We start from the raw sequence: 26,634 nt of genomic DNA, 5'->3' as shown, positions 1-26,634 counted from the left end.
CTTAATATCATTAAAATTGGTTTCTCTAGAGCAGAGGCTGGCAAACTATGGCCCACGGGCTTGCTGCTTGTGTTTGTAAATAAAGCTTTATTGGAACACAGCCATGCCCATTTGTTTACCTATTGTGTGTGGCTGCTCTCCTGCTGCGACAGCAGAGTTGGGTAGTTGCCACAGAGACCATATGGTCCAAAAGCCTAAAATATTGACTGTCTGGCCCTTCTAGAGAAAGTTTACAGAAAGTTTACCACTGCTCTACAGCATCTATAGCTTTCAGTTTTGTATTAGTTACCTATTGCTGAATAACAAATTACCCCAAAACTTAGCAGCTTAAGGCAAGACATATTGTTTCCCAGTTTCTGTGGGTCAAGAATTCAGGAGTGGTTTAAATGGGTGGTTCTGATTCAGGGTTTCTTATGAAGCTGCAGTCAAGACATCAGCCAGGACTCCAGCTATCTGAAGCCTTACCTGGAGCTGAAGCCTCCACTTCCAAGATGGTTCCCTCACATGGCTGTTAGTAGAAGGCCTGGTTCCTTGCTAGCTGTTAGCAGGAGATCTCAGTTCCTTGCCACATGGACCTCTCCACAGGGCTACTTAAGTGTCCTCACAACATAGCAATCGGCTTTCCTCCAGCAAGTGATCTGAGGGCAAGGAGAAGTCTGTAACATCTTTTATGATCTAGTGTCAGAAGTCACACACTCTTATTTGCACATTACTCTATTTTATTTTACTTTTGGGCCGCGCTGTGCAGCATGTGGGATCCTAGTTCCCCGACCAGGGATCGAACCTGTGCCCCCTGCAGTGGAAGCGTGGAGTCTTAACCACTGGACCGCCAGGGGAGTCACTGAACATTACTCTATTTATTAGAAGGAAGTTACTGAGTTCAGTCCACACTCACAGAGAGGAGAATTAAGCTTCATCTTTTATTTTTAATTATTTATTTTTTGCAGCTTTGAGGTATTTTATGATAAAAGCTGGTACTCATATACATCAATGAAAATGAACTTAAAATTCATCATACATATACTTCATTTTCTAGCTTGAACTAGTAAATCTTTAGCGTCATTGATTTTTGACTGTTATCTAAGGAGACCCTGCCTTGTCTGGGTGATTTAAATGCATAATATGTCAATGAGCATCTCTTTCCTTTATTGGCTGTAGGGCTCACTCCTAGTAGTAATGCTGCTTCCCATTTTGTCATTTTGGGTTCACACTCACCTCTGTAATAGCCACTGGTGAGGGCAGATTTTGATAGACTGTGAAACATGTTTTACTTGAGGCTCCATATGCTTCATGGCTTGCAAAACGTAACAGCCTGCACATCCTGCAGCAGCAGTGGTCAGTCTAACGACTACCAGTGTATTGGCCGTAGTTCTGGCTCAGCTCCTCTGCCTCCAGGGAGAGCACAGTTGATTCCAGCCCAGAAGCCACAGGCACCAACTTCATTCCTCCATCAGAAAGCAACGCGGCTGCCACCAGCAAGCACGAACCGCCCAGACACGGGGGCCCCAGCACTTCAGCTTCATCTTTTAAAGGAAAGAGTATCAAAGAATTTATGGACATATTTTAAAACCACCATCCTTAACTCCAATGCTTTTTTTAAAAAATAATTTTTTTTTTTATTCTTAAAAACAATTTATTTGTTTTTGTTTCTGGCTGCGTTGGGTTTTTGTTGCTGCACGCGGGCTTTCTCTAGTTGTGGCAAGCGGGGGCTACTCTTTGTTGTGGTGCACGGGCTCTTTGCGGTGGCTTTTCTTGTTGCGGAGCACAGGCTCTAGGTGCGTGGGCTTCAGTGGATGTGGCATGTGGGCTCAGTAGTTGCAGCACGTGGGCTCTAGAGTGCAGGCTCAGTAGTTGTGGCGCACGAGCTTAGTTGCTCCGTGGCATGTGGGATCTTCCCGGACCAGGGCTCAAACCCGTGTCCCCTACATTGGCAGGAGGATTTTTAACCACTGCACCACCAGGGAAGTGCCCAAACGATTTTTAAAGGTTTTTTTTTAAAGGCCTACAAGAGGAGTTAAACTTTTTCCATAAAGGATCAGTTAGTAAATATTTTTGGCTTTGTGGGCCATATGATCTCTGTTGCAACTACTCAACTCTGTATCAGGAAAGTAGACTAGACAATAGGTAAATGAATGGACATGGCTGTGTTCCAATTAAATTTTATTTACAAAAAATAGACAAGGAGTTGGATTTGGCCCATGGGCTGTAGTTTGCCATCCTCTAGTCCAGAAGATTCTTCTTCAGGAACACAAACCAGGGACTTCCCTGGTGGTCCAGTGGCTAAGACTCCGTGCTCCCAATGCAGGGGGCCCGGTTTTGATCTCTGGTCAGGGACTAGATCCCACATGCCTCAACTAAGAGGTCTCATGCCGCAACTAAAGATCTCACACACGGCAACGAAGATCCCGCTGCCGCAGCTAAGACCCAGCACAGCCTAAATAAATAAATAAATAAACATTTAAAAGAACGCAAACCAAAAAGTTGACTCACATAGAAGACACATAATTTAAAGCCAGGGATCTGTGCATCTTTGACCCTTCTCAACCAAGTCATAAGCTCCTCCGGGATAAGAACCATGGCTTATAGTTCTTTTTATTCTCCTTCAGCACTTAATAAAGTTCTGAGCATGTAGTTGCTATTTAATTAATAATTGTTTATTATTTAATGGGTTCATAGTATTCTGTTGTATGACTATTCTATAATACGTAAGCAATTGTTTCTAGTCTTTGTTGGTACAAATAAGCTTCAATAAATACGGTTCTACATACATATTTGTAACACGTATGAGTGTATTCTAGGAGAGATTCCTAGAAGTATAATTATTGAGTCAAATATCATGTGTACTTTTGGGACTTCCCAGGCAGTCCAGTGGTTAAGACTCTGCGCTTCCACTGCAGGGGGCACGGCCAAAAAAAAAAAAAAAAAAAAAAGATCATGTGTACTGTTAATCTGACAAAAAGAATTTCAAATTAATGTTAATGTGTAATTTATTTCATATAATAAATGTACACTATTTCAGGACAAAATATACAAGGTGCCTTGAACTTTATTTATAGACTTGTATTTCCTGTGTGATCTTCATAGAACACTGTAAGCCCTTTATATGCAAAGTAGTACAATTGAATGCTGATGACCAATGTATCTATTGTCAAGGTGGTGTATGTAGGTCACAGAGCAGGCAGAAATGAAATAAGTCTCTTGTTACCATGTTTTCAGAAACTTCTTGAGATGTCTCATAGAACTTTTAGATTTCCCAGAACATAATACAGAAATCACCACTAGCACTGCCCTTGCCACATCAAAAGCTCCTATCCTGAGAGTCCTTGTTAAAACACAAATATGTTCAGGAGGCAGTATATCCCCTTATCTCACTACTATGTCAGTGTACACTATGGAAAGTATGAAAGGATTGGCCTGACATCAGTGGACCAAGAAAGGGTGACATTTTAAAAAGTCATTTTTGGGACTTCCCTGGTGGTCCAGTGGTTAAGAATCCGCCTTCTAATGCAGGGGACGTGGGTTCAATCCCTAGTCGGGGAACTAGGATCCCATATGCCGTGGCGCTACCGAGCCTGCATGCCACAACTAGAGAAGCCCGTGTGCCACAACAAAGATCCCCGTGTGCCACAACTAAGACCCGAAGCAGCCAAGTAAATAAATAAATGAATAAAAAGTTATTCTCGATTAAAAGAATTTGCTGGAGAGGGGAGGAAAGGACCAAATTGTATTGAGTACTTATTAAGTATCAGATTCTTTACTCATGTTTCCGGTTAAAGTAGATATTATTTATCTTTCTTTCACAGATGAGGAAACAGGCTCAGAGGATTTATTGACTTTATTTACGTGTCAGTCAAGTTTGATTGGAATTGGGGTCTAACTCCTAAGCTGTTTCTACTATATTATGCTGCCTCCCAATATGCTCAGAATGTACTGATATTCTCATGCTAGAGACATACAAGACCTCAGAGCACTGATTTCCCTAGCCTGGCCTTATGACACTAATGAACTTCAGGAAAATTTCAGCCTTTGCTCTGTCCAAGAACAAAGCAGGAGCTGTCCATCTGAAAGCAGACTTTTCAGCAGGTAAAGGGAAGCTGGCAGAAGAGATAGGGTAACCAGAAGTAATTACCTTGACCTAGAGTTGAGAGAAATGGAATGATTTAATTTAGTCATATTGTCTGGTCATTATGCTAATTAGAGGAAATAAAAAAGAAAGGGAAGGCAAATGGAAAGGAAAACAGTGGTGGTTAGGGGAATACTTGAGAGAAATAAACTGTTTGCTATTTATGGTCCCAATGAGGTAAAATCAAAACTGAAACTTCTTTGCTCTTCCTCTTTATGATTTTACTTTTAGGGGAAAAATCTATTTCACTGTATTTCAGTTTCTCTACCTAATAAATATTAGAGACAAACTTTGCTATTTTAACAACTACTTCTGTCCCTGTGCTTGGAGATTGTTCCTGGATTGTATTTCTTCCAAATATATAATATATATGAACATATATATTATAATGAAGAAGGTAGAGTAAAATTTCACTCATTTGGACTCTAGTAATTCAGAATTTAAAAAATCAGTTGTGGGTTGTGCTGAAATTTATGCTATTGGGGGTATAGATTTTTAAAAAATGACAACGAAGTCATTGAAAAAACAAATGGTGATATTCAAGTCATTTAAGGGAATTAATAACCTGTAAATAATTTAACACCTATTTCATATTTATTGCTTCTGTCTGAATTCAGACCAAAAAAATGTTGAATTTATTCAGTAAAGAAACTCTTGTTTACATGGCATTCAACAACTGAATTAATCCCTAAGGGGCTATTATACACCTTAGATCTGCATTTTGGGAACGCTGAAAGTAAGAGGTTAAAAAATAATTTTTGGAAGGAAGGGTTGTGCTAAAAGGAAGTAGAGAATTAGGGTCTAGAAACTATTATTGGAATCGACACGTAAGAGGTTTTTTGGTGACATCCAGAGGTTAGTTTTGGTAGTGTGGTGTGAATGGAAGCAAATTTTCAGGGATTTCAGGAATGACTAAGTAGTAAGGAACATTCATTCCAAATATTTGGCAGGGAAACGAAGGAGAAAAAGGACAGTAACAATGTAGGGTGGGAAATAACTGCAAGTGAAGATTTTTGCAAAAAGTGGGAGACTTCTGCATGATGGGAGGCAGAAAAAGAAGATTATTCTAGAAAGAAATGGAAAGGAATGGGATTAAAACATTGGGTAGAAATGAACAAATTAATAAATTAGATCTTACAAAATAGAAAAAAATTCTGGTCTTTGAAAGTCAGTCTAAGAAAATGAGAAGACAGGGCACACACTGGGAAGAAACATTTGCAAAACACATATCTGATAAAGTATTGGTAACCTGAATATGTAAAAGACTCACTAAACTCAATAATAAGAAAACAATCAAAAACAGAAAAAGAAAAAATGGGCAAAATATTTGAACAAACATTTTACAGAAGAAGATATACGGATGGCAAATAAGTACATGAAAAGACGCTTGACACTATTAGTCATTAGGAAAATGCAAATTAAAATGACAATGAGGCATCACTACATACCTAGTAGAATGACTTAAAAATAAATAAATAAAACAAAACCAACAATTGATAATGTCAAATGCTGCTGAGGATGTGGAAAAACTAGAACTCTCATACATTTGTGGTGGGAATGCAAAATGGTACAGCCACATTGGAGAACAGTTTGGTAATTTCCTATAAAGTTAAACATGCATTTATTCTATGACCTAACAAACCCACTCCTAGGTATTTACTCAAGAGAAATGAAGACTTATACCTACGCAAAAACCTCTATGGGAATCTGAAAAATATATATATATATGTTATATAATATATATGTATGTAATGTAATGTTATGTATGTTATGTAATATATATATATATAACTGAATCACTTTGCTGTACACCTGAAACTAACACAATATTGTAAATCAACTGTACTTCAATCAAAAATTAAAAAAAACCTCTATGGGGATATTTATAGCAGCTTTGTCCATATTTTAAAAATACCAGAAACATGCCAAATGTCCATCAACATGAAACAGACTGTGGTACACCTCTACAATGGAATTCTGTTTAGCAGTAAAAAGGAACAAACTACTAATACATGCAGCACCATAAATGACTCTCAAAAGCATTACGCTCAGCGAAAGAAGCCAGATTCGAAAGTCTACATACTGTATGGTTCCATTTATACATTTGGAAAAAGGAAAACTATAGGGACAGAAATCCAGTCAGCAGTTGCGAGGGGGCTGAGGGTAGGGGAGGTACAAAGAGGTGTGATGGAACTTTTTAGGGTGATAGAAATACTACATATCTTGATTGTTGTAATTGTTACATGACAGCATAAGTTTGTCAAAATGCACAGAAACTTACACCATAAAAGGATGAATTTTACTATATATAAATTATACCTCAATCAACTTGAAATACAATTTTTAAAGAAATAATAGTTCTCATATTTATTTATTTTTGGCTGTGTTGGGTCTTAGTAGAGGCACACAGGCTTTCTAGTTGAGGCGCACAAGCTCAGTATTGTGGCTCGCAGGCTTAGTCGTATCCCCTGTCATGTGGGATCTTAGTTCCCGGACCAGGGATTGAACCCCCGTCACCTGCATTGTAAGGCAGATTCTTTACCACTGGACCACCAGGGAAGTCCAAAGAAACAATTTTAAATGGTTGGGTAGAGAATAGTTTCTGGGAAAAAGTATTGGTAGGAACACTTGAGCACGCACGTTTTTTCTTGCTTTAAAGCTTTTGCATACATGTGTCCTTCACTTAAGGAGTCTCTCCTTTTCCTTTTTTCCTGAATAACTCCATATTCTCCTTTGCGTTTCAGTAAAGCATTACTCCCCCCACCCCCAGAAAGACTTCCCTGGCCCATAGACTAGGTTAACTTTTCCTGTTGTGTGTTCCTAATAGCATGCTTATCTAATCCCTATGGCAGAGTGTATCATACGCTATTGCAACTGCTTATTCGTTTCTCCTCTTTTGTGCTGTAAGCTCCCTGAGAGCAGGAATAGCACCCATCTTAGTTAATTACTGTATTCTTGTATTTAGCACAGAGCCAGGAAGAATATTTGTTGAATATATAAAGCAGAAGGTTTGGAATGGCTAAATGAGAAATTGAATATTAAATTGATAAGGGATGAAAAATATGTAAGTTATTCCCCAAACTACATCTCCAGTTCTGACCTCATACCTATGTTCTACTTACCATAATTCAGATTGTCTATGTGATATCTTCACATAAATGTCCCACTGTTACTTAAGGCTTAATACTTCTAAGCAGAAGTAATTTTCTCCCTCCTCAATTTCATTCAAATTGAATTATTTTCCCAATTATTCTATTTCTGTCAAGTGGTATCTCTATCCTTATAGTCTTCCAAAAGAGAAACTTAATTACATTTAACTTTTCCTTCTACTTGCCCTCTCATCTAATTTGATATAAAAAAAATTTAAGCCCTTCTTTTAAAATGTTTCTCATTCACATTTGCTTTCTTTTTACTCCCACTGCTGTTCTTATAGAGCCAATATGGTCAGAGAGGCAGACACCAAGCAAGGAATCACATATTTGAAAATGTAATTATGACTTGCAATCAGTACATAGAGGAAATAAACAGAGGGCTATTATATGGGATGGGGAGGACCTAATCTATATAGAATGGCAAAAGAACACTTTGAGAAGGTTACATTTAAGCTGAGAAGAATGAGAGAGAGCCAGCAATAGGGAGAATAGAAAGAAGACCATACTGAACTGAAGGAAAAGAACGTGCATAGTATTTGAGGTGGGGAAAAAAATTGGTGTTCAGTTATAGCATGTTCCAGAAACTAAAAAAAGATGATTGTAGCTGGAGGGCAGTGAGCAATGGGGAAGAGTGATAGAGAGGAGGCTGGGGAAACAAGCAGGGACCAGGTCATGTGAAGTGTTGTATACTATGGCAAAGGGTTTGGATATTATTGTTTCTAATGTGAAGCTACTGAAGAATTTTAATCAAGGGAATAACATAATGCAAGAAGTGGCAAGCAAGAAAATTGCTAAACATGTGAACATATCTAAATAAGCATTTATTGTAAACAACATTAACAATGATTTTAAAATCTAGATTGAGAAGATGTTAAAACTAAAATATTAGATAACGACAGTGAGCAAGATGGGAAGGAAAGTGATTGGAGATAAAGTTTTACAAAGCCCTTGATTATTCGGGAAGAGAATAGGTAAATTAACTTTAGACTTTCTAATGTGCATGTTAAGAAGGTAAGAATAATTATCAAAAGGATAGAAACATAAAGGCTCTAAATCAATAAAGGTGAAGAAAGAGGAATAAATAAAACCAGAACCATCCAATAAAAGGCATGCAAGGAGGAAAAAAAGTTTAAAAGATGCATTATAAATTGAAAAATAAAACCACATCATAGAATTGTAGAAATAAGTCAAAATATGTCAATAATTTAAATATATTAAGCTTGTCAGTTAAAATCAGAACTGCTTATATTAGGTAATAAGGAAAATATCTAGCTATATGTGTTTGCCATAGACATAGCTAAAACATAAAGGCATAGAAATTTGAAAGCAAATGAATGGAAAAAATATATGATGGGCAAATATCACCCAAAAAGAATGTTAATGTAGTGATATTAATACCAGACAAAATAGACTTTAAGGTGGAAAGCACTGTTAGAAATAAATTTATTTATTTATTTATATTTTAAATGTACCTCTTTTTGTTTGATGTGCACCATTTTAAAAGTCTTTATTGAATTTGTTACAATATTGCTTCTGTTTTATGTTTTTTGGTTTTTTGGCCCTGAGGCATGTGGGATCTTAGCTTCCCGACCAGGGATCGAACCTGCGCCCCCTGCATTGAAAGGCAGAGTCTTAACCACTGGACTGCCAGGGAAGTCCCATAAATTTATTTTTAAGATAAGTAATAAAGGAATAATTTACCAAGGAGATATAGCAATTCTGAATCTATATGTAACTTACAATACATCTTCAACAGATATAAAGTAAAAATATCATTGACAGAATTGCAAGAAATAAACACATTTTAAATTACAGTGGGAGAGGTTTTTTTTAACCACATTTCCTACAGAAACAAAAAGCAGACAAAATATTAATAAGGATTGGAAGATATGAACAACACAGTTAGCAAGACTGATTTCATGGATACAGCCAGAATCCTTCACCTAACAGAGATTACATGTTATTAAGTACACACGGAAAACTTACAGCATCTTACTGCAAAGCCAGTCTCAAGAAATAGCAAAAGAATTGATATCACATGGACTACATCCATTTTTTACAAGAGTATAACAAAACTAGAAATCAACAACAAAAAACCCCACACCCCACAATAGAGTAACTTTTAGTTTCTACCTTAAACACATAGGTGGATGGTAATAGTGCCATTTACTGAGATAGGAAAGTCTGAAAGAGGAAAGGGTTTTTAAGCTGGGTGGAAATGGGGTCAGAGGAAAGATGAATCAGTTCAGAGACGTCTGGGCAACCTAACACCTAGTGAAGTATTGGGACAGATGTACCTCAGCTTAGTCACCAGCCGTAGATTTAATGTGTCTGCTGTGACCACACTTCTTTTCAAAGAACCCTCTTTCTATTTTGGGATTTTGTAAATTTGAGTTTGAAATTTACCTAAATTAATATTGTCAATTAATTGGTTATATCGCCACCTAGTGGTGTACTTTAGGATAGCAGGAGATGTGTTTTTGTTTATTAGATGAATTCCTGTATACTTTTTTAAAAAATTAAAGAAATCAAGGATTATAAAACCATCGGTTTCATTGTTCAAAATATTGCCATTATTATATCTATATTATGCACTTTTTTCCATATCCCAAACTATCAATATTGCTTTTATTTTAAACTATTAATATTGCAAAATGTTAGATCTCCCCAAACAAAAAAAGTTGAATGCACAAAAAATTACACAAATAGCTAATATTTGTTGAATGCTGACTACGTGCTAGGCACCACTGTAAGTTCTTTACATTAGCATCTCGTTTAATGTTCACATCATTTCTATAAATACTATATATTATGCCTGACTTGAAGAAATTGAGGCATAGAGAGATAAGTAATTTAATCAAAGCTACAGGGCTAGTAAACCACAGAGATGAGATTTGAATATAGGTAGTATGGTCCTATAGCTCTTTTTTTTTTATGGCTCTTAAGCTTAATCATTATGAACATTGTTTAAATCAGGAAAAAATGAATATAGTCTAAATGTTTAACAATAAAGAAAATGGCCCAGTAAACTCTAGAGTGTCAGTTTGTTAGAATGCTATGCAGACATTTAAAATGATAGATTCAAAGATTATGTAATAACATGGGAAACTATTTATAATGTGAAAAATCTAGCCAATGTTATGCATACAGTATTAGTTATACATCTGTATGTGACAGTCTAATATGTTTTTTTATTTTTTGTTTTTAAAAACTTATTTGGAAAAAAAACTTATTTGGAAATAATTTCAAACTTATAAGAAGCTGCAAAAATAAAAATAGTACAAAGAACAGTCATATACCTTTTACAAAGATTCACCTATTGTTATTTTATCCCCTTTGCTTTGTCGTTTATTCTCTCTCTCCATACACACACATAATAAATGCCAATTTTTTTCCTGAACCACTTGAGGTAAGTTACATATATCATAGCTCTTACCCCTAAATACTTGAGCATATATTTCTGAAGAATAGGGCTTTGCCCTATAGCTATTGACTTCATAAATTTACAATGGTAGAATACTTTTATCTAATTCACTGTCTATATTCCAAATTTTTAAGTTGATCTATTAATGTCCCTTATAGGCTTTTTTCTTTCCAGGACAGGTTCAATTTTAGGGTCAGGTACAGTATTTAGTTGCCATGTCTCTTCAGCTGTCTTAAATCTTGAACATTTCCCAGTTTTTCTTTGCCTTTTTTTGACATTGACATTTTTAAAGAATGTAACTCCGCCCCACCTCCACCTTTTTAAAAAAATAGAACATTTTTCATTTTCTGTTTGTCTGATGTTTCCTCGTGATTATATCATCATACACTTTTAGTAGGGATACTGTACAGATGATGTCATAACCTTCTCAGGATATTACATCTGAAGGCACATGATGTCTATCTGTCCCTCACAGGTAATACAGTTTTAATTTTCATCATGCAGTCAAGGTGGTACCCACTACCTCCACTGTATAATCATCTTTTAATTTTTTTCCTTGCAACTAATAAGAAGTGGGGGGGATAATTTAAGACCATTCATATATTCTATTCTTCCCCCAAATTTCTCTTACATTTAGCATCTATTGGATGACTCTTGATCCTATCTTTACCATGAACACTGCCAAATGATGATTTTCCATCTAGCACCCTGTCCATATTTACCACTAGTACCTCACAGGGCTGCATTATGACTTTCATGAGCCCTATGATATTTTGCCTTCCTGGGCCCTTTACTCCATAAAAATTTTTTAAAATTATATTTATGACTATGTTGGTATAAAGATTAATATGATCCAAGCTAGATTTATTGTTATACATTTATTTTTCTTTTGGTTTCTTTTAAAAGAAATAAAAATTAAAACATTTTCATTGGCCTTTAAAAGTATCATGGGATTTTGGGACTTCCCTGGTGGCTCAGTGGTTAAAAATCCACCTGCCAATGCAGGGGACACGGGTTTGAGCCCTGGTCCGGGAAGATCCCACATGCCGCGGAGCAACTAAGCCTGTGCGCCACAACTACTGAGCCTGCGCTCTAGAGCCCTGAAGCCACAGCTACTGCAGCCCGCACGCCTAGAGCCTGCACTCTGCAACAAGAGAAGCCACCGCAATAAGAAGCCCATGCACCGCAACAAAGAGTAGCCCCTGCTTGCTGCAACTAGAGAAAGTCCGGGTGCAGCAACGAAAACCCAATGCAGTCAAAAATAAATAAATAAATTTAATTAATTAATTAATTATTTAAAAAGTATCATGGTATTTAGACACTGTGCCTAATGGTAAGTTGACTCTAGGCCCTCAGTATTCTGCACTAAGCAAGAGGCCTCCCTTCTCCCCCATTTATCTATCTATCTGACTATCTATCTACCTGTCTGTCTGTCTATCTATCTATCTAAGATTATGGACTCATGGATTGCTATTTTTCTCAATGGTGTATAGTTCATTATTGTTTTTACTTAGTTTGGTGCTCAGATTGTCCCAGATTTGGCCAGTGGGAGACTCTTCAAGCTGGCCCCCATGTAATATGCTCCTGTCATCTTCTAGCACTTACTATCTGGCATAACAAGATGTTCCAGGCTCCAATTGTACCTACATTGCCCCAGCGCTGGTATCAGCCATTTCTCAAAGGAGCCCAGGTTCCTTCTAGTGGGGCATGGTATTAGAAACCAAGATCTGGACACCAGATATGCTCATTGCTATTGGGTTATATTTGCTACTTTGGCTATTCTTTCCTTTGAATAGCCAGAGCTAGGAAATATAGGCATATATGTACATATACATGGGTACAGACATAAACATGTATATACACACATATTCATATTTTAGAAATCATGAGTTCACACCAGTTTCTCTAATTCCAACCTATCTCTGCAGGATTCTTTCTTGTCCTCCCTATTCTATACTTACGTATCCTTTCTTCCACAGTGAGAAACTTGGTTCCCAACAATTTCCTCAATCTTAGATTACATATAAAATTGTTTCAGAATTGCTTTGCCCATACCATTATAATTAACAATCATGCTAAAAAGAGTTTAGGATTTGTTTGCCCTTTTCTCTCTCTACCCTCTCCAAAACTTAGGATATAATGTGTCCATAAATTCCTTGGATTAGTTCCCTTTTTAAATTTTATTCCCATTTAGTGTGGTCATGGTATTCATTTGAAATAAAGTGTGTTCATTTGTATGATTGGATTTTGGTTTTAGTTTTTCCTCCCTTCTTATTATTTTTGAGTATGTAAGATATTAACAAGCTTTCAAAAGTCAAAACTATATAAAAATTTACATTCAGAGAAGGGTCACTCCCTTCTGTTTACTCCTTCCACCCCTTCTCCTTGTAGGAAACACATTTTGTTGTTTTCTGGTTTATCCTTCATGTTTCTTTTTGTAATGATAATGCATGTTTCCTTGTTTTTCCCTTTTTTCTTACACAAAAGGTAGCATATTATATATGTTCTTTTGCACTTTGCTTTTTTCATTTAATATCTCCTGGAAATCATTTCATATCAGTTCATTGAGATCTTCCTCATTCTTCTTTACAGCTGCATAGTACTCCATTGTATGAGTGCATTATTCAAACAACCTCCCTCAGTTAGATATTTAGGGAGGTTCCAATATCTTGAAATTACAAATAATGCTACAATGTATAATCTTGTTCAGGTGTATTTTTATGTTATTAAAGGTATAACTTCAGGATAAATTTGTGCAAATGGGATTACTGTGTTGAAGGGTATATTTGTATGTAGTTTTGCCACATTCCCTCCAGCAATGTATGAGAGTATCTGTTTTCTTATATCCTTATCAACAAAGTGTACTGTCAAGGTTTTGATTATTTTGTCAATCTAATGAGTGAAAAATGATATCTCAATATGCTTTAATAATGTCCATTGTTCTTATTATGAATGAAGTTGATATGTTTTTATATATTTAAAAACTATATATATCTCTTTGTGAATCGTCTGTTCATGGCTTTTGCCTATTTTTCTACAGGAAATCTTCTGCATTTTTACTGTTTGATACAGTAGCCTCTAGTCATATATGGTACTTGAGCACTTGAAATGTGGCAAGTACAAATGAAGGACAGAATTTTAAATTTATTTAGTTTTAATTGCTTACAATTAAAATGTAAATAGCCACATGTGGGTAGTGGCTACCCTACTGGACATCACAGCTTTATGTCTCACTTGTAGCTCGCAGAAGCCCGCTTAACTCCTTTTCTCTAGAATCTGAAAAAACTGAGCTGTAATATCATGATTCACTAATGATCCTATCATTGCCCTATCATACAGTGTTTATTTGTAGTAATCTGATTAGTGTCTGTATACCTCATTGGATCACAAGCTCCTCGGGCAAGGGCTGTGTTTGTTTTTTCTCAGTTTTATATTGTGCTCAGCACCTAATCCAGTATCTAGAACATAACAGGTGCTCAATAAATATGTGAGCACATGAATGAATTTAAAAGTATATGAACACCGGGTCGCCGCGCTGCGCGCCACTGGTCTCCCCACCCCACCCCGCCGCGGCCGTCGGGAGGGGGCTACCCGGCGGCCGTCGTGTTGGCTGGGGCCGTGTACGCGCACGCGCGCGCGCGCCCCGCGTCCCTGGGGGAGGTGGGAACCCGCTGGGGGGAAAAAAAAGTATATGATTATATCTTTGCTATAAATGTGGACTCCACTATCTACTGCGTGTGTGTGTGTGTGTGTGTGTGTGTGTGTGTGTGTGCGCGCGCGCGCGCGCACGCTTGGAGGGGGTGCGGTTTCCAGAGACAAATCTAAAGATGTGGAGATGATACCAAGACCAGGTTATTCAAGAGAAATGGAGTTGGTTGCAGAATACTTTGGAATCAGGAAATTGGCTTTATTAATAAGATTTTTAAGCACTCACTTTATGCCAGACAGTATCCCAAGTACTTTATGTGAAGTGTCTTATATTATCCTCATAAAATGACCCTGTGGAATAAGTACTATTATTATCCCCATTTTACAGATGGCATGGAGGAAAAGAGGAGTAACTTGCCCAAGGTCATACAGCTAGTGAGTAGTAGAGCAAGCGTTTAAGTCTAAGCAATCTGACTTCAGAGCCTACCTTCTTAACCACAATGCAGTATTGCTTTCTGTTTGATTGTGTCCATATTGTGACAGAAGCTTAGTAACCTCAAATGTCTGCATCAAGCTTTTGTCCAAATTTAAGCTTCAGTAAGCCACTGTCTCCTGGAGGTTTAGACCTCTTTCCAGTGGTGCAGGTGGAGGGAGACTGGGATAAGAGGATATGAAAATCTACAGAGGATCCCTTTTCTCCAAAAGTCAAACATATATTTTTGCCTCTCGGATTTTCTGCCTTGTACATAATAAAGGGAAAATAAAGCATTTTCTTTGATAAAACAAGACACAAAATAATCAATCCCCCCTTCTCCAAACCTCTGGTCTAGTAAGAAAACTTAAAGAAAGCTAAGAGTTACTATAGCCTTATGAATTAGCTAGTTTTATTCAGCTTTCCCTCTCTCCTCCCTTCATCTCTGTCACATATTTAGTGCTCCATACATAGTCCTATTTAGTTGATATTCCTAATATTGATATGTTCTTTCATTTAGTTGTTTCTTTAATTGTTTCATGTAAGGATATCTTATCTTCCTGTGCTAATTATACTCTGCTTGCCCCCGACCCACCCCCTTTCCTAGATTCACTCTCCATCCTTTCCTATCCTGCTTTGAACCATGGAGCACTGATCTCTATGGGTGACATCACCTGGGTTCCCCTGCCCTCTGGCTTCCAATGGGTTGAGCAGAAGCTTGGCACAGGGGTGGAAAGAAGAGCAGGAAGAAAGAGGGATCGGGGTATTTCTTTTCCCTTCTTTCTCCCTACTTTACTACCATGTTCTCAAAGTAGCTGCCTGACAGCCCCTCCTGCGGGGCTCCAGCATTCGCGGGGCTCCAGCATTCTCTGGGCTCCCATAACACTTTCTTCACCTTGCCCCTGCATGTCTGGGGAAGGGAAGGTTTTAGCAAACTCTTGCTCATCCCTGGGTGACTCTACATACCTGCTGTTTCCTGAACTGCACACATCTTTGTAAACAGGCCCTTTAATAAATTATTCTCTGTGAAATTTTTTGAGTAGAATATTATTTCCTGCTTGGGACCCTGCTCAGTACATTTCCCCTTTAGAAGTCTTTCAAAATTCTTAAAGGCATGGAGGAGGCCTAGACTTTCAACTAGGGATAAGATTAAATAGGCCTCAGGTGGATTGTCCCACAAATTGGATCAGGTGATTTTATCACTCCATTTCCAAGATTATTCTGGGGAGAGAGACTCTGAATGTGACAAACGTGTGTACCCTGTTATATGTATCAGAGATAGTTCCTCAGGCTCTTTTTACAGCTTGAATGAAATGACCTCAAGATTATTCATTCTCTTTGCCCTGGGACTCTGATCATCAAGAAACCTTGTGAGGGCTTCCCTGGTGGTGCAGTGGTTAAGAATCCGCCTGCCTAGAGAACAAACGTATGGACACCAAGGGGAGAAAGCGGCGGGGTAGGGTTTGTGGTGTGATGAATTGGGAGATTGGGATTGACATATGTACACTAATATGTATAAAATGGGTAACTAATAAGAACCTGCTGTATAAAAGAATAAATAAAATAAAATCCAAAAAAAAAAGAATCCTCCTGCCAATGCAGGGGACACAGGTTCAAGCCCTGGTCCGGGAAGATCCCATGTGCTGCGGAGCAACTAAGCCCGTGCACCACAACTACTGAGCCTGCAAGCCACAACTACTGAGCCCACGTGCCACAACTACTGAAGCCCGCGCGTCTAGAGCCCGTGCTCCACAACAAGAGAAGCCACGGCAGTGAGAAGCCCGTGCACCGCAATGAAGAGTAACCCCTGCTCACTGCAACTAGAGAAAGCCCACATGCAGCAACGAAGACCCAATGCAGCCAAAATAAATGAATTAATTAACTAAAAAAAACAACAACCTTGTGATTACTAAACTGGTTCCCAGGTAACCTGATCCAGAGAAAGGGGTACCCTGGAGGGTAGTAGACACCAATAATCCAGACCGTGAAAAAAGTATAGTCTTCACTTAACATTAATCATGAAAAGAAAAAGAACGCAGTTCCCCATCTTTCCCCTTCCACAAGCACACTATGTTTTTCGTGGTTTTTTTTTTTTTGCTATGGCTTCAGCCCTGTGGTAAAATGAAGATTCCTGTTACCCAGATCTATAAACAAGTCTGTATCTGTACTCGGATATGGTATCCATATTCTATCATCCTTCCTATTATAATAGAAGAATCATTTTTTCTGTCCAAGAGCAGCCCCTCTCCTTGTGCTATTATGCTCATCCTCTTTTGTCTTCTGAAGGGCTTCCCTCTTCAATTATCCCCTTTTTTTCCCACAACTATTTCTTCCTTCTTATTGGAATATTCTCATTAGCTTACAAGCATGCTCTAGCATCTCCTGGTTTGGTAAAAACCCTCCCTCAACTCTACATCCTCTTCCAACTAGTGCTTCATTTCTCTGCTTGTCTGAACAGCAGAATTTTTGGAAAAAGTTGTTTACACTGGCTGTCATCACTTCCTTACCTTTCATTGACTCCATTCTGGCTTCCTTCCAGGAAACCCATCACTCCACTGAAACAGCTTCAGTCAAGGTCATCAGTGACCTCCATGTTGTTGAATTCTATTGCTCTTTCTCATCTTACTCAGCCTCTTATAAACATTGGACACAGTTAACCAGTCTCTTTTAAAAAATACTTTCTTCTCTTGACTTCCATGGCACCATTCTCTCAGTCTCCTTTCCTGACTCCTCCTCCTCCTCTGTTCAACCTCTAAATGTTGAGTTGTCCCAGGGCTAAGTTCTAAACTTGCACTATGCACACGTGGCTATTGAGTAATTGAAATGTGGCTAGTGTGAAATGAGACATGCTGTAGGCATAAAATACTCTCTAAGTTTAAAAGACTTGGCATGGGGACTTCCGTGGTGGCACAGTGGTTAAGAATCCGCCTGCCAATGCAGGGGACACGGGTTTGAGCCCTGGTCTGGGAAGGTCCCACATGCTGTGAAGCAACTAAGCCCATGCACCACAACTACTGAGCCTGTGCGCTAGAGCCCGCGAGGCACAGCTACTGAGCCCACGTGCCACAACCACTGAAGCCCGCGTGTCTAGAGCCCATGCTCTGCAATGAGAAGCTACCGCAATGAGGAGCCTGTGCACCACAACAAAGAGTAGCTCCTGCTCACCGCAGCTAGAGAAAGCCCGCGTGCAGCAACGAAGACCCAGCAGAGCCAAAAATAAGTTAATTAATTAATTGATTGATTAATTAATTAAAAAAGGACTTGGCATGAAAATATATGTAAAGTACCTCATTAATAATTTTTATATGAATACATATTGAAATAATATTTTAGGTATACTGGACTATTAAAATTAATTCCATATGTTTCTTTTTACTTTTTTACTGTGGCTACTAGAAAACTCAAAATTACATATGTGGCTCACATATAACGTATTGGGCTGTGCTCTTCTATATCCTCTTCCCTATCAACTTTCTCTTTTCATCAACTTATCTAGTGCCATAGCTTTAAATGCCATCTATATGTTGACTCCCAGATTTAAACCTCTAACTCTGACCTCTCATTTGAAGTCCAGACTTACAGATCAGCTGGGAATTGAATTTCCATTTGAATGTCTAAAGGTATCTTGGTATCAATATGTCAAAAATGGAATTTTCTCTTTTCTCCAGCCCTATTATGTCCCCTGCTAGTTTCCCATCTCAATCAATGGTGCCATTATCTGTCCAGTTGTTCAAACCAAAAATTGAGTCATCTTTGATCACTCTATTTTCCTTACCCATTTCATCCAATCTTCCAACGAGTCTTGTTGGTTCCACCTTCAAATATATTTTGAATTCCATCCATTTTTCTTCATCTCCACTGCTACTATCCCAGTGTAAGCCACTGTCACCTCCCAGACCACTGTAACAGCTTTCCAACTGCTCTCTTTGCTTCCACTCTTTTCCCAATACAGTCTCTGCTCTATATCTCAGAATGATCTCTTTTAAATATACACCAGATCATGACAGACCTCTACTTAAGCTGTTCATGACTTCTCATTGTACTTAGAATAAAATCCATACCTACCATAGCTTGCAAGGCCCAGCATAAGTCTGATCCCTACTTATCTCCCTAACCTCATTCCATGCCACTCTTTCCCCTTCTTATAATGATCTCCAACTTCATTGGCCTTCCTTCCATACTTTGAATCATGTCAAGTTTGCTATTGCCTCAGGCCCTTCCTATGGTATTCTTCTCTCTGCCTCAAATGCTCTGCTCCCAGAGTTTTGCAGGGCTGATGTCTCTCCATCCTTCAGATCTCAGCTCAAATGTAGCCTACTTAGAAAGGCCATCCTTGCAAGTGGTATTCTGTCCTAGTCGTTTTCAATCTAATCATATCACACACTCGCTCTTTCTTCCTTCTTCTTTTCTTTCTCTTACAGAAATGTTTTACGTATTTGTTTCCTTTTTAGTGTCTGTCTCCCTTGAAGAGTATAAGCTCTCAAGAGCAGGGACCTCGTGTGTCTTATTTGTGCCTGCATTCTCAGCATCTGGTATGAAGCTTGGTCCAGAGTAGACACTAAAGATAGTTTTGAGTGATACATTGCAAAATTAATATGAATCAAATGTTTTTTTGAAAAGAATGAATAAAACTATTTGGGAAATAAATAAATTCACTTTGGGATGAATAATATAAAATGTCTTAGAAACTAAGGCATAACTTAAGGAGCTATGCATTGGGCCTTAGTAGATATTAATCCCTTAGTGTGATTGAGTTTGTCATGTTCAGCAAATATTGAGGACCTAGCATTTGCAGAGCATACTCTCTCTGCCCTCAGAACTGGGAGAGCTGGTGCTCGCTTCGGCAGCACATATACTAAAATTGGAACGATACAGAGAAGATTAGCATGGCCCCTGCGCAAGGATGACACGCAAATTCGTGAAGCGTTCTATATTAAAAAAAAAAAAAAAAGAATTGGGAGAGCTGAGAGAACAGTGGGACACTGAGCCTGAGAGGCAAAGGGGAGGGATGACATTAAAGAAGAAAAGTGGGGAGTGGGGGTAGGGGAGAGGCCCAGGGCAGGTGCTAGCTCAACAGATAATAGATCCTAACTCTAATATTGCCTAGATTTTAGCTCTAGCAGCAACCATGGCTATTATTTCTTTGCATCTAGGTCAGTATGCATAGTAGGTGTTCCATAAATGCTTTTTGGTAGAATAAATAAATTTATGAATTTTAAAGAAAACTCAGGAAAAGTGAAGTCTTCAAATTTCTGACCTTGGATGATATTGGAAGTGTCTGGGAAGTAAATGAAAAAGAAGGAACATGAACTGGAAATTATGAAGTAGAAACAAGGTTGAATTGGACACTCAAAGGTACACTAGCCTGAGGATTTGGGAGTAAGGGACTAATTTCTTCTCCTCATCCTGCTTCCCGCCCCCAGAGTTGAATCAACCTCAGAATTCCTGTTGACCTCAGGAGAGGATTCCGAATACACAAATCAGGAAAACAGAGAGAGGAAAATCTTTGAATGTTAAACAGCAAAAACATTCAGCTTGAAAGACATCTAATTTTTTCTCAATCCAAATTAGACAGGCTATGATGCTTAAAAGAAAACGAATGCTGGTGCGAAGCACGAATGTATTATCTGATTGAAATAACACAGGACAGATACATCTGTGTCCAGATTGTACTTCTGCTGTGGTCTATTTTAGGGAGCTTCTGGATTTGAATCTAAAACTGATATCTGGAAAAGAGATAATAATTTGTGCTCACATAGTGCTTTTCATTCAAAGGTCTCAAAGCACTTTACAAAGAAATAAGTATTATTATCCCAGATGGAACAACTCAGACAGAGGGGCTGCTGCCCTCTTCAGCAAATTGGAGAGTGTAAGCCCTTGGACTCTTGATGCAGCCCTAGGCTCTAAATTTTTTTTTTTTTTTTTTTTTGGCTATAAATTATTGAATCATGTCCTCTATTGATTGGGAGCTGGGACTACCAATGATGTGACTTTTAAAAATATACATACAAAGTAGAACATCAGGCTCTATGCTTAAGAATTTTAGCATGTGTTCAAAAAATATGAAAATGGCTGGTTTTAAAACTGCTGATTTGGGGTAAAGTATGTCTACTTAAAGTAAGAAAATGGTTATTCTAGTCAGACTAATACTAGTTAACATGTGCTAAGCATTATTCTAAGTGTGCTATATATATTCTCTTATTTAATACTCACAACAATTTTTTTTTTTTTTTTTTTTTTGCGTTACGTGGGCCTCTCACTGTTGTGGCCTCTTCCATTGTGGAGCACAGGCTCCGGACACGCAGGCTCAGCGGCCATGGCCCACGGGCCCAGCCGCTCCACGGCATGTGGGATCCTCCCGGACTGGGGCACAAACCCGCGTCCCCTGCATCGGCAGGCGGACTCTTAACCACTGCGCTACCAGGGAAGCCCCTCACAACAATTTTTTAATCTAAGTATAATCGACACGTGACGTTATATTAGTTTCAGGTGTACAATATTATAATTCGGTATTTGTATACATTGGGAAATGATCACCACAATAAGTCTAGTTACCATTTGTCACCATAAAAAGCTACAAAATTTTTTTTCTTGTGATGAGGACTGTTCAGATTTACTTTCTTAGCAACGTTCAAATTTGCAATATAATATTTTTGACTATAAGACTCGCGGCAATTTTAATGAGGTAAGAACTATTATCACTTTACGCATTTACCATTGAGGAAACTGAGACCCAGAGAAGTTAAGTAACTAGGCCAAATGTCAGCTAAGTAATTGGCAGAGCTGAGACTTGGATGTAGGCAGCCTGAGTCCATTACCCATGCTCTTAGCCAGTTACTCAGTGCCAGGTACTGTGAAGCATTTTGCATACGTTATGTCACTGAATCCTCACAAAACCTCTAGAGGTAGGTATATTATTATCCTGATTTTATTTGGGAAGGACAGTAAGGATTAGAAAGGTGAAGTGACTTGCCCAAGCTCCCATTCTAGTATGTGGGGAGCCAGGATTTTGCAACATAAACAAAAAGAACACTAGGCAGGAAGTCAGGGTTTTAGTGATGTTTCTGCCACTAACTAGGCTGTGTGACCTTGAGCAAATCCAATAGTCTGCATGGTCTCCACGTCTTCCTCTGTGACAGGAGGCCATTGGGCTACATTGACGCTGATTCCTTCCCAATGCTAATATCCTCAGAGTCTCAATATCTGTTTTCTATCTGGTCCCTTGTTTAAAAATCCTTGGAGGAAAAGAAATTAACCACACAGAACCTGAGAGTGACTCTGGAAGCCAAATTTAGAAAACAGATCTCAAAAGGAGAAAAAAAAGAAGTTTACAAAATATCTTTACTTAGAAAATGAGACTGTCCTGCAAATTGTTTGGCTTGATTTGTGAGACCCAGTGACCACATAAAGGCCATACACATCACCTTGATGGAACAGTTCTCCGGGATGTAATAAGCCATGTAACCTGGTTCTGTGGCCATTTCTGGCCACTGAATCGGCTAAAGCTGGAAGAAGTCCATCCTCGTGTGGGAGGGATCTGGGAGAAGAAGCCAAGCTTTTCATGTGGGTGTTCTATCTTGAATTCAGTATGTCTATACCATTCTGTCTACTTCTGTTTTTGTTCTCAGTGATTATTATGTAGTGACACAGCCCACTGCTACCATGAACAAGTTTTTTCACAAGCATGTGGGGAGACTGTATAGTGAACAGGTCTGCCTTCCATTTCTCTGTCTGGTTCTGTTCAAAAGTATTAGCTTGATCCACAGGAAACAAAATCATTATCTTGAAGAGATTTCTGTACTCCCATGTTCATTGCAGCATTATTCATAGTAGCTAAGTTACAGAAACAACAAGATCAATGGATGAATGCATAACTATGGTATATATATATAATGGAATATTATTCAGCCTGAAAAAAGAAGAAAGTCCTGCCATTTGTGACAACATGGATGAACACGGAGGGTATTATGCTAAGTGAAATAAGTCAGCCAGAGAAAGACAGATACTGCATAGTATCATTTATGTGTGAAATCAAAAAAAAAAAAACAAAGTCATAGAAACAGAGAATAAAATGGTGGCTGCTGGGGACTGGGGAGTGGGGGAAGGGGGAGAGGTTGGTGAAAGGGTATATGCTTTCAGTTATAAAATGAATATGCTCTTAGAATATAATGTATAGCATGGTGACTGTCGTTGATAACTATTGTATAGTTGAACTTTGCTAAGAGAGTAGAACTTAAGTGTTCTCATAAAAAAAGGGGGGCAGAGTATAGAAGGTGGTAGATACTGTTAATGAGTTAATTGTAGGAATCCTTTCACAATGTATACATGTATCCAATTATCATATTGTACACTTTAAATATATGACAATTTCATCAAGTATACATCAATAAAATAAAAATAAATAAAAGACAGAAAAAAAAAAGAAAACCAAAAAACGCCCCAAAATGTGAGCTTGAGTTTGTGAGAAACCTTGGTCCTATCAGTAGCTCTGTGATCTTGCGAAAGTCAAATTCTCTCAGAGTCTCAGTTTTCCTCATCTTTTGTAAAATGATGCTTATACCATTTGCTTGCCAGTGTTGTACATTTCAAATAGTCTGACATTGGTGGAAGTATTTTGGAGAGATTGGAGACCTCTCAGACGACAATGAAAGCGAGGCTGCAAGACGCCTTCCCCTCAGAGAGACACGGTGTTGTGCATAAAGCAAGCCTGAATGGGAATCCCAACACTGCCTGCCACTTGGGCAATTTACTAAACCTCTATAAGTCTCTTCAGTTTGTAAAATGCAAAGTTGTTGAGGCATGGAAATATAAACATGAAGCTCCTGACACACAAGAGGCCATTTAAATATGGTGGCTATTATTATTTTGACTATCAATTATTGAATTACAGTGAAGAGTTAGCAGGTTCAGAATATCAAGCTTTATTTTCTGAGACTGTGTACCAATTCACTTTGATCCCTAAGGAAAAGCCAGAAGAGAACTGGGCTCTCTTCTCTACTAAATGGCTGATGTTAATTCTGTAAAGCTTATCTTCATACACACCACACCTTGGGGAAATCTGGACAAGAACCTCTCTTCCTTTTAGACATCTCTGCCTAAGTCTCCACCCTCTGTGGCCGCAGGAATTCTAGTGGACAATTGGGATCTCAAAACTTATCTTTGCATTCTAAAGAAGATAAAGTTATAGTGCAATAATTCCCAACCTTTTAATTCCCTAATAATTCTCTTTTTTAGCACCAGAATCTCATTTTAAAGTTAAAAAAATTTCAAGGAATCCCATATAATAATAGTTCTACTTTAGGTCGCTTCTGATTGAGAAAATACATGATAAAAAAAATCAGCATCAGTAAAAAAAATTAGAGGATCCTCTCTCAAACATTGTTGGGAATAGGTAGTATATGAACTTGATAAAAAAATTCACAAGGTACAAAAGGGAACACCATGAAAAGCATTCTTCTTGCACATTCCTCCACCACCCATCCTCCACCACCCAGTGCCCTTCCCCAGAGCCTACTATTGTTTCCATTTCTGCTGTGTCCTTTCAAAGGTAATCTACGATCTAGGAATACTTATGTATGTATCCTTTAAAAAAAGACAAAATGGTAACATACCTTGCCACTCCTCTTCACCTTGTTGCACTCTTCTGCATACTTAACAATGTCTTGTTATACTTTAAAATGGATATGTGAAAAAAGAGATGGAATATGTATTGTTATTCACCACACTGGCCTCTAGTATTGAAAAATTGCATTGCATTTTTTTTTTTACATTTTTAAAACCTTTTTATTTTATATTGGAGTATGGTCGATTAACCATGTTGTGAGTTTCAGGTGCACAGCAAAGCAACTTAGCCATGCATATACACGTATCCATTCTCCCCCAAACTCCCCTCCCATCCAGTCTGCCATATAACATTGAGCAGGGTTCCCTGTGCTATACAGTAGGTCCTTGTTGGTTATCCATTTTAAATATGGCAGTGTGTACATGTTGATCCCCAGCTCCCTGAATGCATTGCATTTATAATATACAGAAAATCCTAGTGTGCAATAACTACATACCACATAGAGAGTCTCAGCTCTTAGATTAGGAACCACCAGTATAAGTAAAATATCAATAACATTCAACATTAATTTTGGCCCTTACTCTACACCAGGCATTGTTCTAAGCACTTTACACTTGTTATCTCACATAATCCACATCCTTCAAATCCTTCTAATCCCAGTTTAAATGTTATCTCCTCAGAGAAACCCTCCCTTATCCAAGTAGACCTACCCTCTCCCCTTTCCATTATTTCCTATCATTTCATCCTGTTTATTTCCTTCAGGACAGTTACCTATTCGTCCTATTTCACCTATTTGTTTACTGTTGTCTCCCGAATGGAGTAAGAGCTTTGGGAGCGGGGACAGTGTCAGTTTGGTTCACTGCAGTATATCCAGTGACCAGTCCCATGCCTGGGTGCTGGGCATAGAGGAGCCATTCCATCAGATGTTTATTGAATTAAATACACAATGAGCAAAAAACAATTTTATGAGGTAGACCCTAGTATAGTCTCCATTATACGAATGAGAAAGCTAAGCCCTAGAGAGGGAAATAGAGTCAAGTCAAAATTAGTAACTTACAAAATTGGTTTAAAACCCAGTACTGCTTGACCCTAGAGCACAAGCTCTTCGCCACTACCCTGGTCTCAGGAACAGAAGACTGAGTACAATCTTGGCTGTGTATGATCTTGAGTAATACCCTTTTCCTTCCTGGGATTGTTTCTTCCATTGCAAAATGCGAGGGTGGAGTTAGTAATCTTCCTTATAGCTATGATCGATGAAAATGCAAAAGGAGACACTGAAGGGGCCAACAAGATTGGCTTGATGCCTTTAAGACAGCTGATTTCCATTCTTTAATTCCTACCCTCCTTCTTTCACTAAGGATTTGCTGATCCTTATTTTATGCCAGGCACTATGTTGGTTGTTCCTTTGGATAGGTATCTAAAGCCTAATAGGACATAGTCTCTGCCATTAAGGTGCTTAGTCTGATGGGTCTAATGCAGACCCATTAATAGCTGCTTGAAGTACAGTATAGGTCTTTGCCATAACAGTAATATGTATGAGGCACATGGTAACACAGAAAAGGAAGGAATTAATTCCACCTTGTATGCGTATGGTGGTGAGGATGGTGGTGCATATGTAGGGAGGGAGGGATGAGGTTTACTGCTGAGCTAGGCCTTGGGGATAGAATAGTTTTCCAGGTGGACAAGGCGGAGGTGAGGCTTCCTGGACACAAGAGACATCATGTGCAGAAGCACACCAAGAAACAGTATGATGTGCTGCGGACTGCTAGGGTAGGGGCTTGGCTCCCAGAGAATAGAGTTGGCTAAGTAGAGGGGGCCCGTGAAGAGCCATGCTGAGGAGTTTGGACTTTACTCCTGAGAGCAGTGGCATGGCCAAATCATATTTATATTTTATTTTTAGAAAGATCACTCTGGCAGTGGTAGGACTGGAGGAGGGTGATGAGGTGAAAGGTGTGGAGACTAGTGAGAAGGCTTTGTGGTGGTCCAGGTGAGAGGTGAGGAGCACTTGGACCTCGGGTATTCATGCAGAGTTGGAGAGGAGCTAGATAAATCGGGGATTTTTTTTTTTAAAAAGAAGTGGCAAAGGACTTGGTTGTTGGTTGGATGAGGGAGAATAAAATGAGACTGAGGGACTTGCTGGATTGGGTGGCCAAGTATAAAACGGTTCCATTAATGATTATATGGAATTAGGAGTTGGGTGGGAGAAATAATGCTGTTGGCTTTGAATATGTTACGTTTGGGGGGTCTCTTAGC

The 26,634-nt window shown here is 38.6% G+C and overlaps 1 non-coding gene and 1 pseudogene across 1 annotated transcript; one reads left to right on the top strand and one right to left on the bottom strand.

The window, feature by feature from the left end:
* Positions 1-1,025: 1,025 nt before the first annotated feature.
* Positions 1,026-24,486, bottom strand: LOC137221754 (mitochondrial import inner membrane translocase subunit TIM14 pseudogene; annotated as a pseudogene).
* On the top strand, positions 19,651-19,757 carry LOC137222922 (U6 spliceosomal RNA). The gene has a single exon (XR_010942687.1). It is a non-coding gene; the product is annotated as a U6 spliceosomal RNA (small nuclear RNA).
* Positions 24,487-26,634: the final 2,148 nt, after the last annotated feature.

Source organism: Pseudorca crassidens, chromosome 3 (genome assembly GCF_039906515.1).
Source record: "Pseudorca crassidens isolate mPseCra1 chromosome 3, mPseCra1.hap1, whole genome shotgun sequence".
Lineage (NCBI taxonomy): Eukaryota > Metazoa > Chordata > Mammalia > Artiodactyla > Delphinidae > Pseudorca > Pseudorca crassidens.
This window is presented reverse-complemented; position numbering and strand designations above follow the sequence as displayed.